Source organism: Tupaia chinensis, unplaced genomic scaffold, assembly GCF_000334495.1.
Source record: "Tupaia chinensis unplaced genomic scaffold, TupChi_1.0 Scaffold000600_1, whole genome shotgun sequence".
Taxonomy (NCBI): Eukaryota; Metazoa; Chordata; class Mammalia; order Scandentia; family Tupaiidae; genus Tupaia; species Tupaia belangeri.
In genome coordinates, this window is record NW_006160117.1 from 7,489,296 (window position 1) to 7,500,432 (window position 11,137).

General features: G+C 40.3%; 1 protein-coding gene and 1 pseudogene across 1 annotated transcript in view; both read right to left on the reverse strand.

Moving 5' to 3' along the window:
* DMD (dystrophin) overlaps positions 1–11,137 on the reverse strand; it is a 1,496,890-nt gene that overhangs the window by 346,590 nt on the left and 1,139,163 nt on the right. The gene's annotated exons all lie outside the window — the stretch shown is intronic.
* Positions 6,207–6,330, reverse strand: LOC114009674 (uncharacterized; annotated as a pseudogene).

Consider the following 11,137-nt stretch of genomic DNA (forward strand, 5'->3'; position numbering starts at 1 on the left):
CGGCCACGCCACAATCCCTTCTCCTCCATTCTCCTCTCAGGATCTTGGGCAGGCATGCAAACGCGCCCAGCGTGAATTTTAAGCCGCCGGGTCCAGGACACGAACCGTGGTTGACTACATGGGAGTCCAGCAACATAGCCATTACGCTAACTGCTGGTCCCTTGTGCATACTTTTTATAATGGCTTACAAGTGTTGCTATAAAACACTTAAAAAAAGGAAGTTGACAAAGTAAAAAAAATAAAATTCCACAATATAAGTGAGAAACTTTGCATCATTACTCTAGTCCCTGTTAAAGTCTAAAATAACAGAAAAGAAACATTTCCTCAATGTTTCAAAATTGTGTTCAAAAGTACAAGAGTGAGAGTGTTACTTTAATAAAGAAAGTCCAATTTCTATGGCAATAAAAGAGAAACAACTTGTACAAGGATATACTTTGAATCCATTGGTCACTTAGGTATGTCATTTTCTATTTGCAAGGAAATAAACGTCTAAACTGCCCTTGAGAACCATTCTTTTTGATGATGGAGGGGGTTCTGTGCTAGCTATAAATTACGGGGTCATAGACCCTTTTTTTGACAGTTTATTCATTTATTTCTTCCAAGAGCAAGCAAAAGAGACAGAGAGACAAGGTGGGGATTCCCACCCTCTGGTCATTGGTGCATGCATGCCTGGAATACTCATGTCGGTCTCCAGACACAAACCTGGAACCTTCCAATATGGGTGAGGCTTGCAAAGGGACGTATTTTACTGCCATGCCACTGTCTGGCTACTGGTCACAGACTCTGATGAGTAAGTAGAATCTTAAAGTTTATCTTGCCAGAATTTAAAGAGAAAAGAATAATTCCTTCTAAAATAGCCTTGTTGCAAAAATTGTTGATTGCCCCATATTTTCTTTCCTTTCTTTCTTCCACAGTAATAGAACCTATCATTTCTTAGTCTTGGTACATGGATGCCTGAAGTAAAGAATGTACTACCCTCACATGGAGGGAGATATAATCATATGACAAAGTTCTGGTGAAGGAACTGTTAGTGGTTAGGTTTTATGGCTTTATGAGTATTTTTCATTTTCTTCTCTTTTTAGAGGCAGGATCTTGCTATGTTGCCCAGACCAGTCTCAAGCTCATGTGTCTCCTGCCTCAGCCTCCTGAGTTGCTGGGACTACAGACACATGCTAGCACACCTGGCTTCCCAGGGTTTTTCTTAAAACATTAGTGGCACATGCCTTTTGGATCATTCCCTTTCTTCCATCTTGCTGAAAGTTAGAACTCAGATGTGAGGTCTAGAGCTGGAGCAGACATATTGGACCATGTAGTCATGGTAAGAACTGAGGCCACCATGGCAGAACAAGAGAAAAGAAGACTTCAAACTCTCAGAAATATCCAGGGAGTGTTGAACTTTTACAGGGAAATGATATTTCAATATCATGTAAGCAATATATAGTTCCTACTAGCTAATCAGTCAGACTAAAAATTATGAAAATTTGTGAAGCAGCCTATGTTACTCAATGACAACGTTAAGTTTTCCTTACTCATATTGAAGTCCCTCCCCCCTCACACACACACACATAACACTTCCCTTGGATCTCTTTCTCCATCTTACTTAAGTGTGCTGTTGCCTTTAACCACCCTCCCCAAATGCATGAAGAAGTTGTTCTGTAATGTCAAGTTTTCTTCTTACTTAACGTTCTATATATTTTCCAAGTACTCATCATATAATCATCTCTAGAGCCTTCATAATTTTGCTTGCCCCATTATGGATGTATTCTGATTTTTCAGTGTTCCTGTTATATGTGGTGACCATAAGCCAATATAATAGCGCAGATGCGATCTAACCAATGAGGAATAAATTGCAACATTTGTTAAGTCCACTACAATCTAATAGCTTCTACAGAAAACCACATAAGATCTGGAGATTAATACTGAGCCGGTGGTTACCTAAAATCCCAACTTGTTTTTCATGGGAAGTATCATCAAGTCAGATGTTCCATAGCCTATATTTATTTAATTAATTTTTTTCCCATAGCTTATATTTAAATCCTTAGCTAGGATTTAATCTTTAAAGGCAGGATATCTTGCTCTCCCTTGCTAAATTTTATTTTTTTTATTTGGTTCTGGCATCTCATTTTTTTTTTTGAATCTTGATTTTGATCTTTCAGAGTGTTGGTGACCATGGTCACCTCTGTGCCGTTTGAAAAATTAATAAGTGCACAGTCTATGTTTTCACCCAAAACACTGATAAAAATCTGGGTCAAAGTGCAGGCAGGAAGGCATATGGCTGTGCAGATTGTACACTGCACGAATTTCAGGGGGAACAATTTATGTAGATGTGATGGGAAGTTGTGCAATGCGGTAGAACTGAATCCAATCTGTAATTAACAACACAAAATCCTCTCTGAGTAACAGTTTAACACAACACTCCTCCTTGGTCCTGGTTATGGAAACATCTCCAAATCTACCTAACAGTACTTCTCTGTATATTTCTGCCTGTAATTTAAGAAAAATATTGTGAGCATTCAGGGCAAACGCATTGCTGAAATTCATACACACTGCTGCTATAAAACACTTAAAAAAAGAAGTTGGCAAGGTTAAAAAAAAGAATTCCACAATAAAAGGGTGAGAACTTTACAACATGACTGTAGTCACTCTTTAAGTCTAAAATAAATGAAAAGAAACATTTGCATGATATTTCAAAATATAGTTTCTTCCAGATTCATAGCTCTTTAAATAAAAGTGACAAGTAAAATTAATGTTTAAAAAATTTGAAACATAAAAGAGGAAAAATTAAACAAAATACCAAGTGGTGGACATCTAGCTAAATAATAAAAAAAGTAGTCACCCTGATTCTTTGTTATTTAAAATCCTTTTCCCTCAAAGAGTAAGAGTGATAAATTGTAAGAACTATCCCAATACATTTTCAATTAAATGACTAAATTAATGTAGAGACATTTAATTAAAGTTCCCCTAGTTTTTCCAAATGCTGTTAATTATGCCGCTATCTAAAATTAAATCTCTCCCCAAACCCTTTTACATTTCTTCTGCTCATCTGATACAGATATAATTAAAATGCTGCAAGTTCACCTAAATGCATCCAAATATTATAAAAGAAAATATGAAAAACTAGAGTTTCAGTAACTACTTAAGAAGCTGGTACTTTAATGGGATTTCTACAATCCTTGGGGAAAACCAATAGATGTGTAAGTATGTGCACGCACACACACACACAAACCTGTTCCAAAATTCCTCTGAAAATAATTTTCTCTCTTTATACCTAAGACACTGCAGTGAATACCACAGACAAATATAGTTTCAAAGGTTTCCTACCAGCAAACGATAAGAATTTTTTAAGACTCTAGGTAATTAATTTCAGGAACAAGGTGTACTCTAGTTATCACCGTTCTGTGCTACCATTTTCTAAACAATAAAATTTCTCCTAATAAGAGCTGAGAAAGGCATTCTTTAAGGAAAACATTTCAGAAGTCAGGCTTCCTGGTATTGGGGCCAAACTCCTAGGTGGAACAAAGCCAATCTCGACAGTACTAGCTTGCTTCTGCAGGCAAGTTATTCTTCAGCAACTAAATGAAGGTCGATCCTAACTCCCAAACTTATTTTTTTCTTTATTCATGATAGAGTCTGTGTGCATGCATATGAGGGAGGGAGAGAGAGAGAGAGAGAAAGAGAGGGAGAAGCACCCTCCACAGGGGCTGGTCATTTATGAACACCTTCCTCAGTCTTGTCAGATCTTAGGTACTTGTGGATGTGCCTGGCATGCCTCAAGCTGACTGGACCTGTCTTTAGGACTGCAGTCATGGTGTAGGACCAGGCTTCTCTTGACCAGCACATTACCACTACAGCATGGAACTGGCTCCCCAACTTGTTTTATTAAGTACATGCAAGATGAAAACGCATTGATAGGGACCAGCAGTTGGCATAATGGCTATGTCGTTGGACTCCCATATAGTCGACCGCAGTTCGAGTCCTGGACCCGGTGGCTTAAACTCACACTGGTGCATGTGCGTGCATGCATGCCCGAGATCTCAAGAGGAGAATGGAAAAGGGATTGTGGCATGGCCATCCCCCTTGGGGGGTGATTTCTTGCTTTCTGTCTCTCTGTCTCTCTGTCTCTCTCTTTCTGGCGAGTGCACATGCCCTATAGCAAAAACCTCTCCAAAAAGAAAAGAAAAAAGAAAGGAAAAGAAAGTATATCAATGAAAAAATTTTAAAGTCTACCAAATCAGACTTCCCTAATTTTCCTTCCCTTGGAATCTTATTTGATTCTGACAATTGTCCTTTTTTTTGTTTGTCTTTAAGGTTTTTGTCATAAGGCACATGTGCTCACCAGAGAAAGACAGAGAGAAAGAAAGTTGAGAAATCACTGCTCAGGGGTGTTGGTCCAACTGCCATCCCTCTATTCTCCTCTTGGAATTTTGGGCACACATGCACACATGTCTGGTGTGATCTTCAGGCTGCAGAGTTCTGGACTCAAACTGTGGTCAGCAATGTGGGAGTCCAGTGACTTAACCATCATACAACCTGATGGCCTGGACAGCTATCATTTTAATTGCACTGCATGGGATTGTATTCAGCCATCTGAAATCAACACTCTTCTCTACTTAACACTAATGTGTTCTTCAGATCCCTGAAGGTTCATTATGTAAATACTTCTTTAAGGAACAAATAGGTACTCCAAGAATTCTCACTACCTACCATTTCTATGGAGTCAAGAGGTAAGAGTCCGGTGAAGGCTGGGGAGCTCTAGCAAGTATCGAGGCTTAGGGCTCACTTCTGGAGACTAAATTGGCCTGGGGTGCAGCCTGGACATCAGGATTCTGATGAGCTCCCCCAGTGATTCTGAGGTGCATCATGTGCTCCAGGCCTGTCGAGGTGAGAAAGCAACCTAATAATAGAGGTTTATTCACTGATCCACTAAAGGGGCTACCACTTCTCAAAAGGACATTTTATAAGTTCAAAGGACTATTAGAAGGTAAGTTAAATGGTGATATTGCAGTGTCTTTAATTAAATTTAAATACTTCAGGGACCAGCAGATGGCATAATGGTTATGTTGCTGGACTCCTACATAGTTGACTGCCAGACTCTGCAGCTTTAAATTCACGATGGGCATGTGTGTATGCACGCCCCAGATCCTGGGAGAACAGAAGAGATGGGTTTGCAGAATGGGCATCCCCTCTGGGGGTGATATCTTACTTTCTGTCTCTCTGTCTCTCTGTTGAGTGCATGCACCCTGTAGTAAAAATATTTTCCTCAACAAAAGGTTTAAATATTTCAAAGGAGGCAGTATATTTTCTAAGTGCAGTTAGCATAAGCTTCAGTTCATGAGGTAACTGGTTACCTTAATCAAGAATTCATACTCCAGAAGAGCACAGGCCTCATGTTATGAAAAAAAGCCAAAGTGCAAAGAGTGCTGCTACTATGTTATCTCTACGAACCTTGGAGGTTTCTGTACTGCACCTGATGAAGGTCACAAATGTGTTTGCATTGGGGAAAACAGGGTCCTCTAATGAATGTCCTTATGGCTCCTATCAGGAAAGTGTAAGATAATCAAGCCCTGTAATTGGCTAAATATTGGGTCATCAGGAAGGTCATGACTCTTTTTTTTTTTTTTTTTTTTTTTTGGGGGGTTTTCCTCCTAGGGGGGCGGCTGAGAGGTTTTTCCTCTAGGGTGCCTGCGCTTGCCAAAAAGACAGAGAGACAGAAAGTGAGAAATCACCCCTCGGGAGGAGGGCCACGCCACAATCCTTTCTCCTTTACTTTCCTCTCGGGATCTTGGGCATGCATGCACATGCGCCCAGTGTGAGTTTAAGCCACTGGGTCCGGGACTCAAATCATGGGCAACTACATGGGAATCCAGCGACATTGCCATTATGCCAACTGCTGGTCCTGTGACTCATTTTTGCATAGAAAAATATGTCTTTTCTTTCCTGAAGAACTAATAGTTTAGTGACATCCCTAACATGTATAAACAGGATACAAGAATCCAGCAAAGCCTGTGGCCTGGGCCTTTTAATTTTAAGTTTAGTTCTCAGTGATTCAGTGTCCAGCTATCAGTTTAGGAGGAATTCTAGTCATGTGATGCCAAATCTAAAGGTCAGAGAACCTCTAGTTTTGCAATGGGGCCAAATTAAGCCTAAACTCTTAGACTTCTAAGTTGTAAAACGGGATGTGAGTGTACTTTTGTCTGCCTGCTCCCCCATGTCCCCCATTCACAATACAGACTAGGCACAGGGCTCGGGTGTATACAGGGTAGATTACTCTGCCTCCTCTTTCTATACAGTCAGTGTAGGAACACAGTCTGTGGGAAGCACCAGGAGGCCCTGCCTACCTTCTAATAAATGTTAACTATGTCTTTGCACTCGTGAGAGATTTTGGTCTGAGATACAAGGCTGTGGCTTGAGGTTACCATGAGGTAACCATCCCTCTCAGACCTTAAAGATTTCTGTGGTTCTTCATTATTTTCCAGAAAGAACTTAAGAGTTCCACATTACCAAAATGTCTTTGGTCAGTTCACAGCAGATGGACAGCAGATGGAATTTGAAGCAGTGTGCTAGCAAAGAAGGCTAAGTATTCGGGTTAAAGGGAGTTCTATATGCAGTTCTATACAACTATTACATACCCTCCAGCAAAAATAGAGACAGACGTAAAGATTTTTTTTAAAAAAAAAGCTTTAAACTAATATCCTTCTTTCAGCTATTCAAAGATGCAGAGAAGAAACAGAAGCCCATATTGTAACACAAGCTTTTAAATATATCAATGTGAGGGCCAGCAGTTGGTGTGGTGGTTAAGGCACTGGCTATCTCATGGCCAACTCTGTGTTTCAAGTCCTGGACCTGGCAGCCTGAAAAACACGCCAGGCACATAAGCATGCATGCCCAAAATCCCAAGAGGAAAATGGAGGAGAAGGAATTGGAATGTGGCCATCCCCCTGGGGTGTGATTTCTCACTTTCCCTCTTTCTCTGTCTCTGTCTGGTAAGCGTGCGAATACTATGGCAAAAAAAATTAATTAATTAAAAAAATCATCAATACGAGGAGTGAGTAAATGCTCTGTTCCTCTCCAGGGCTCTTTCCGTTAGCCTGCATTCCAAGAATGTTAATCTGTTTCAAGCAACATTAGGAATGAATGGGGTAAGTGCTAGGTAAGTGTAGGTGATTGGCATAATGGCTGCCTTCTTGAGTTATTGGCTGAGAAATCAACAAACTTATCATTTCTCAAGTTATGTTCCCTTTGAAGATTGAATGTAGAAGTCATAATGACTGCAATGGCAGACTATTTTCTACATATTCTGTCATCATAGGTAAATAATATTTGCCATAGTTCCTGATATTACTATTAGGATGTCAGGAAAGTTATATATTTTTCTACATAAAAATGTGTCATGACTTTCCCGATGACCCAATACAACTATTACTAACTGCAGCTAAAATATATAGCAACATATTATTACTTCCTTATATCTTTGCAGAGGCCACTAGAAAATTAAAAAAAAAAAACTGACTTGCATGAGACTGGCAGGTGTCATGGTAGTTAAGGGTACTGCCATCCCACATGGTTGACCACGATTCGAGTCTCTGGCAGCTTGCTTTCTCACTTTTCCTCTCTCTCTCGGTCTCACTCTGTCCCTCTCTGGTCAAATTAAAATAAGTAAACAAAGTTAAATAATTATTTTTTTAAAAACTGACTTGCAAATGGAGTAGATTGTCTACACAATGAATATCTTACTCTGTCTAGGCTGCTGGCCTCCACTTCTATTTCTTGTTGCCTTTTTTCCTCTTTATTTATAAAAGCATTGATATACAAGTGATTGTGATGAGAAGTAGTCCTTAGTTTATCTAAAGAGAGGTGTTGTAAGCTGCTTTGAATATTGAGTGAGGGCCCTGTACATCCTTTCACATAAATGTCTTAGATCACTGACTCTCTTTCAGCGAATGTAGGGCCTTCTGCCTTCAGTCAAGGTTATCAGGTGGTTGCTCAGCATTGACTTCTTTATAACCATCTGCTGGGGCAGACCTATTTATCTGATAAATAGGTCACATGATCCATACTCTCCCTGGAATTATGAGTTTTCAAACTTAGACCATGACATATAGTAAGAAATACATTCAAGGCCTGCCCTGTAGTCTGGTGGTTGAGGGAGCCAGATTATACATGACCGACTACGTGTTTTGAATCCCAGCAAGGGATTAGAGCATGACCATGCTCCATTAGTGGGTACTTTCTCCTTGCTGCCTGTCTCTCTGTCTCTGGAAAGTGCAGGTACTCTCTGGCCAAGTGAAAAAACATACATTTGTCATAGCCACTCAGAATACATTATGCATACATGTGCATTCATGGATATATGTCTAAAATATCAGTTCTCCAAGAAACCTTTCCTAACCTATCAGACCAGATGAAGTCCTTCTGTTACACTTTTGTTTAGTATTCTGTTTTTCTCCTTTTCAGTATTTCTTATAATGGGAAAGATTAATTATGTACTAAAGAACCCAACTTAGACTGGTCCCAATGTCTAGCAGGTAGAGCAAGTCAGATCCTACATGGTTGACCATGCAGTTCAAATCTTGGCCTTGTTGGATTGAAAAACAACCCAGGTGCATGTGATGCATGCCCAGAATCCTGACAGGATGGGGAAATGGAGGAATAGGGATTGAGGTATGATCATGCCCCATTGGGACTGCCTTCTCTCTTTAATCTCTCTCTGGTCAGTGCACAAGCCCTCAGGCAAAATTGAAACAACACAAAGCCAAAACGAAAACAATAATAGAAATCATCTCTAGAGCTGGCTGCTAAGGCTTCATGAAGTCAAGAATTTTCTAAGTGGTGCTTAATAAGTGCTTATAATCTTGTTAAATGGATAAAGGCCTCAGCAAAAAGCAGATACCTGAATCCTCTTTCCTGGAAAACTCAAGGTGGAGTGCAAGTAGGTGACTGTCAGTACATGTTTGTTGGCATGCCTCAGAAAACAGCAGCACTGGGACTAACAGTTGGTGTAATGGCTATGTCACTGGACTCCCATGTGGTCAACCGTGGTTCGAGTCCCAAGATCCCAAGAGGAGAATGGAGGAGAAGATATTGCGGCGTGGCCATCCCCCCGGGGGTGATTTCTTGCTCTCTGTCTCTCCGTCTCTCTCTGTTTTTCTGATGAGTGCACGTGCCCTATAGCAAAAACTTCTCCAAAGGGAAAAAAAGAAAGAAAGAAAAAAAAAAGCAGCATCTATGTGATGCCAGGCAGAGGCTGGAGGAGGGTACCATATGAGAGCCAGATACATTATTAATATGGTCACCTGTTCTCCTTTTATTTTCTCAGGGCTTGAAACTCATTCTGGTTGGTAGCTCACTTATTTTATTGCCTCTACCTTTCTTCCTCTTATTTCTTTCTTTCTTCTGTCATTACAAATTTAAATCCATCTTATTAATCTCCTTCCTACCCACTTTTATTGTCTGCAAAAGATATAAAAATTTGTAAATGAGTGTTTTCTAGAAAGTTGGGCAAAATATACTATTGTTTTACTGCTTTACTTTTTGTTTAATGCTGCTTTGCTCTGTAAAAAATTGTCCAAAAATAATAGATTTGTTTTGAAAAATAAGCTCAATAAAGACAGGACTTAGAAACTTTTCTTTGATGAACCATTGAGGAGAATGTTTTTCTATAGAATCATCTTTGTTAGTCATTTTTAATGTAAGATGGATTAAAACTGCATGTATATGCTCAGAATCACTGAAGGGGTAAACCTAGAATCAGAATTGAAAGTAGCTTTTGTCTACTGCCTCTTTCTCAAGTGTAAGGACTCACAAGCTGAATGACAAACAGTGACTGTCAGGCAAGGTGTATGTCTTTATCGCTCCAGGTAGGAAGTTGATCCAAAGCAAAACTCTGCCTGACATCAAAGAGAAGTCTGTTTCTGGATCACCCCCACAGGAACTTAACTTCAGAGAAGAACTGGGGAAAAAAGCATGAAGAAGGCTGTTTTGCTCTCAAATCAAGCTTCTTATTATAACCCAAGCTGGCTTCATTGCTGCAGCAAAGCAAGATCTTCCTGGGCTACATGGTAACAAAGGGCAGGGTCCCCACGGTGCCATGATCCTCAGTTTTATGAATTAGTGCTCACAGGGATGTGTTCATGGCATTTAACGAATCAGGTTGTGAGTTACTGATAAACATTTCTCTTGTGCCATGCCAGTACTACCATTAGGGATTGACGGCAGTTGCCTCATCCTGCAGAGATGCATATTCATCCCGGGCATAGTCTCTAGTGATAACAAGAATCCCATCTGGCTGCAGGCATTGACTGACTTCTCTGTTATCTCAACATGAAATCCGTGCCCTACTCCCATCCACTGCCACCTGAAATCCAAGGAATCAAATAAAGTGTCATCTCCCCTGCCATTCCTCATGTTTGAAACATGGACCATCTTGCAATATTAAAGCGTGTGTCCTGGAACTTTGTTAATATTGTGAAATAGGTGAGGAGGTGGCTGGCATTACTATTCTGTCTGTGCAGCAGAGAAACTTCATTCATGATAAAGCTACTTTTTACCTGTGATATTTATTTCATTTTCCAGAGGTGCTTTGGATAAACCCACAGAAAGATTGGAGAAAACCACAAACTAATAGAAGGTGAAATGCACTTCAGAATGAAATAAGTAAATGAGAGCTATAAAGACTTCCATGTTTCTAATCTGTGATTACTGGAAAATTAGAGAAGTTTCTTTAAATTTGGTTATGTTGTCTGGGTGAGTTATATTAACATAGGGGATCAAAAATAATAAAAATGGGCGGGCACATGTGCGTGCGTGCCCAAGATCCCGAGAGGAGAATGGAGGAGAAGGGATTGCGGCGTGACCATCCCCCCTGGGGGGGTGATTTCTCGCTTTCTGTCTCTATGTCTCTCTCTGTCTGTCTGGCGAGTGCACGCGCCCTACAGTGAAAATCTCTCAAAAAAAATAAATAAATAAAAATAAAAATGGGGACCAGCAGTTGGTGTAATGGCTATGTCGCTGGACTCCCATGTAGTCGACCACTGTTTGAGTCCTGGACCCGGGGGCTTAAACTCACGCCAGACGCATGTGTGTGCATGCCCAAGATCCCAAGAGGAGAATGGAGGAGAAGGGATTGTGGCATGGTCAT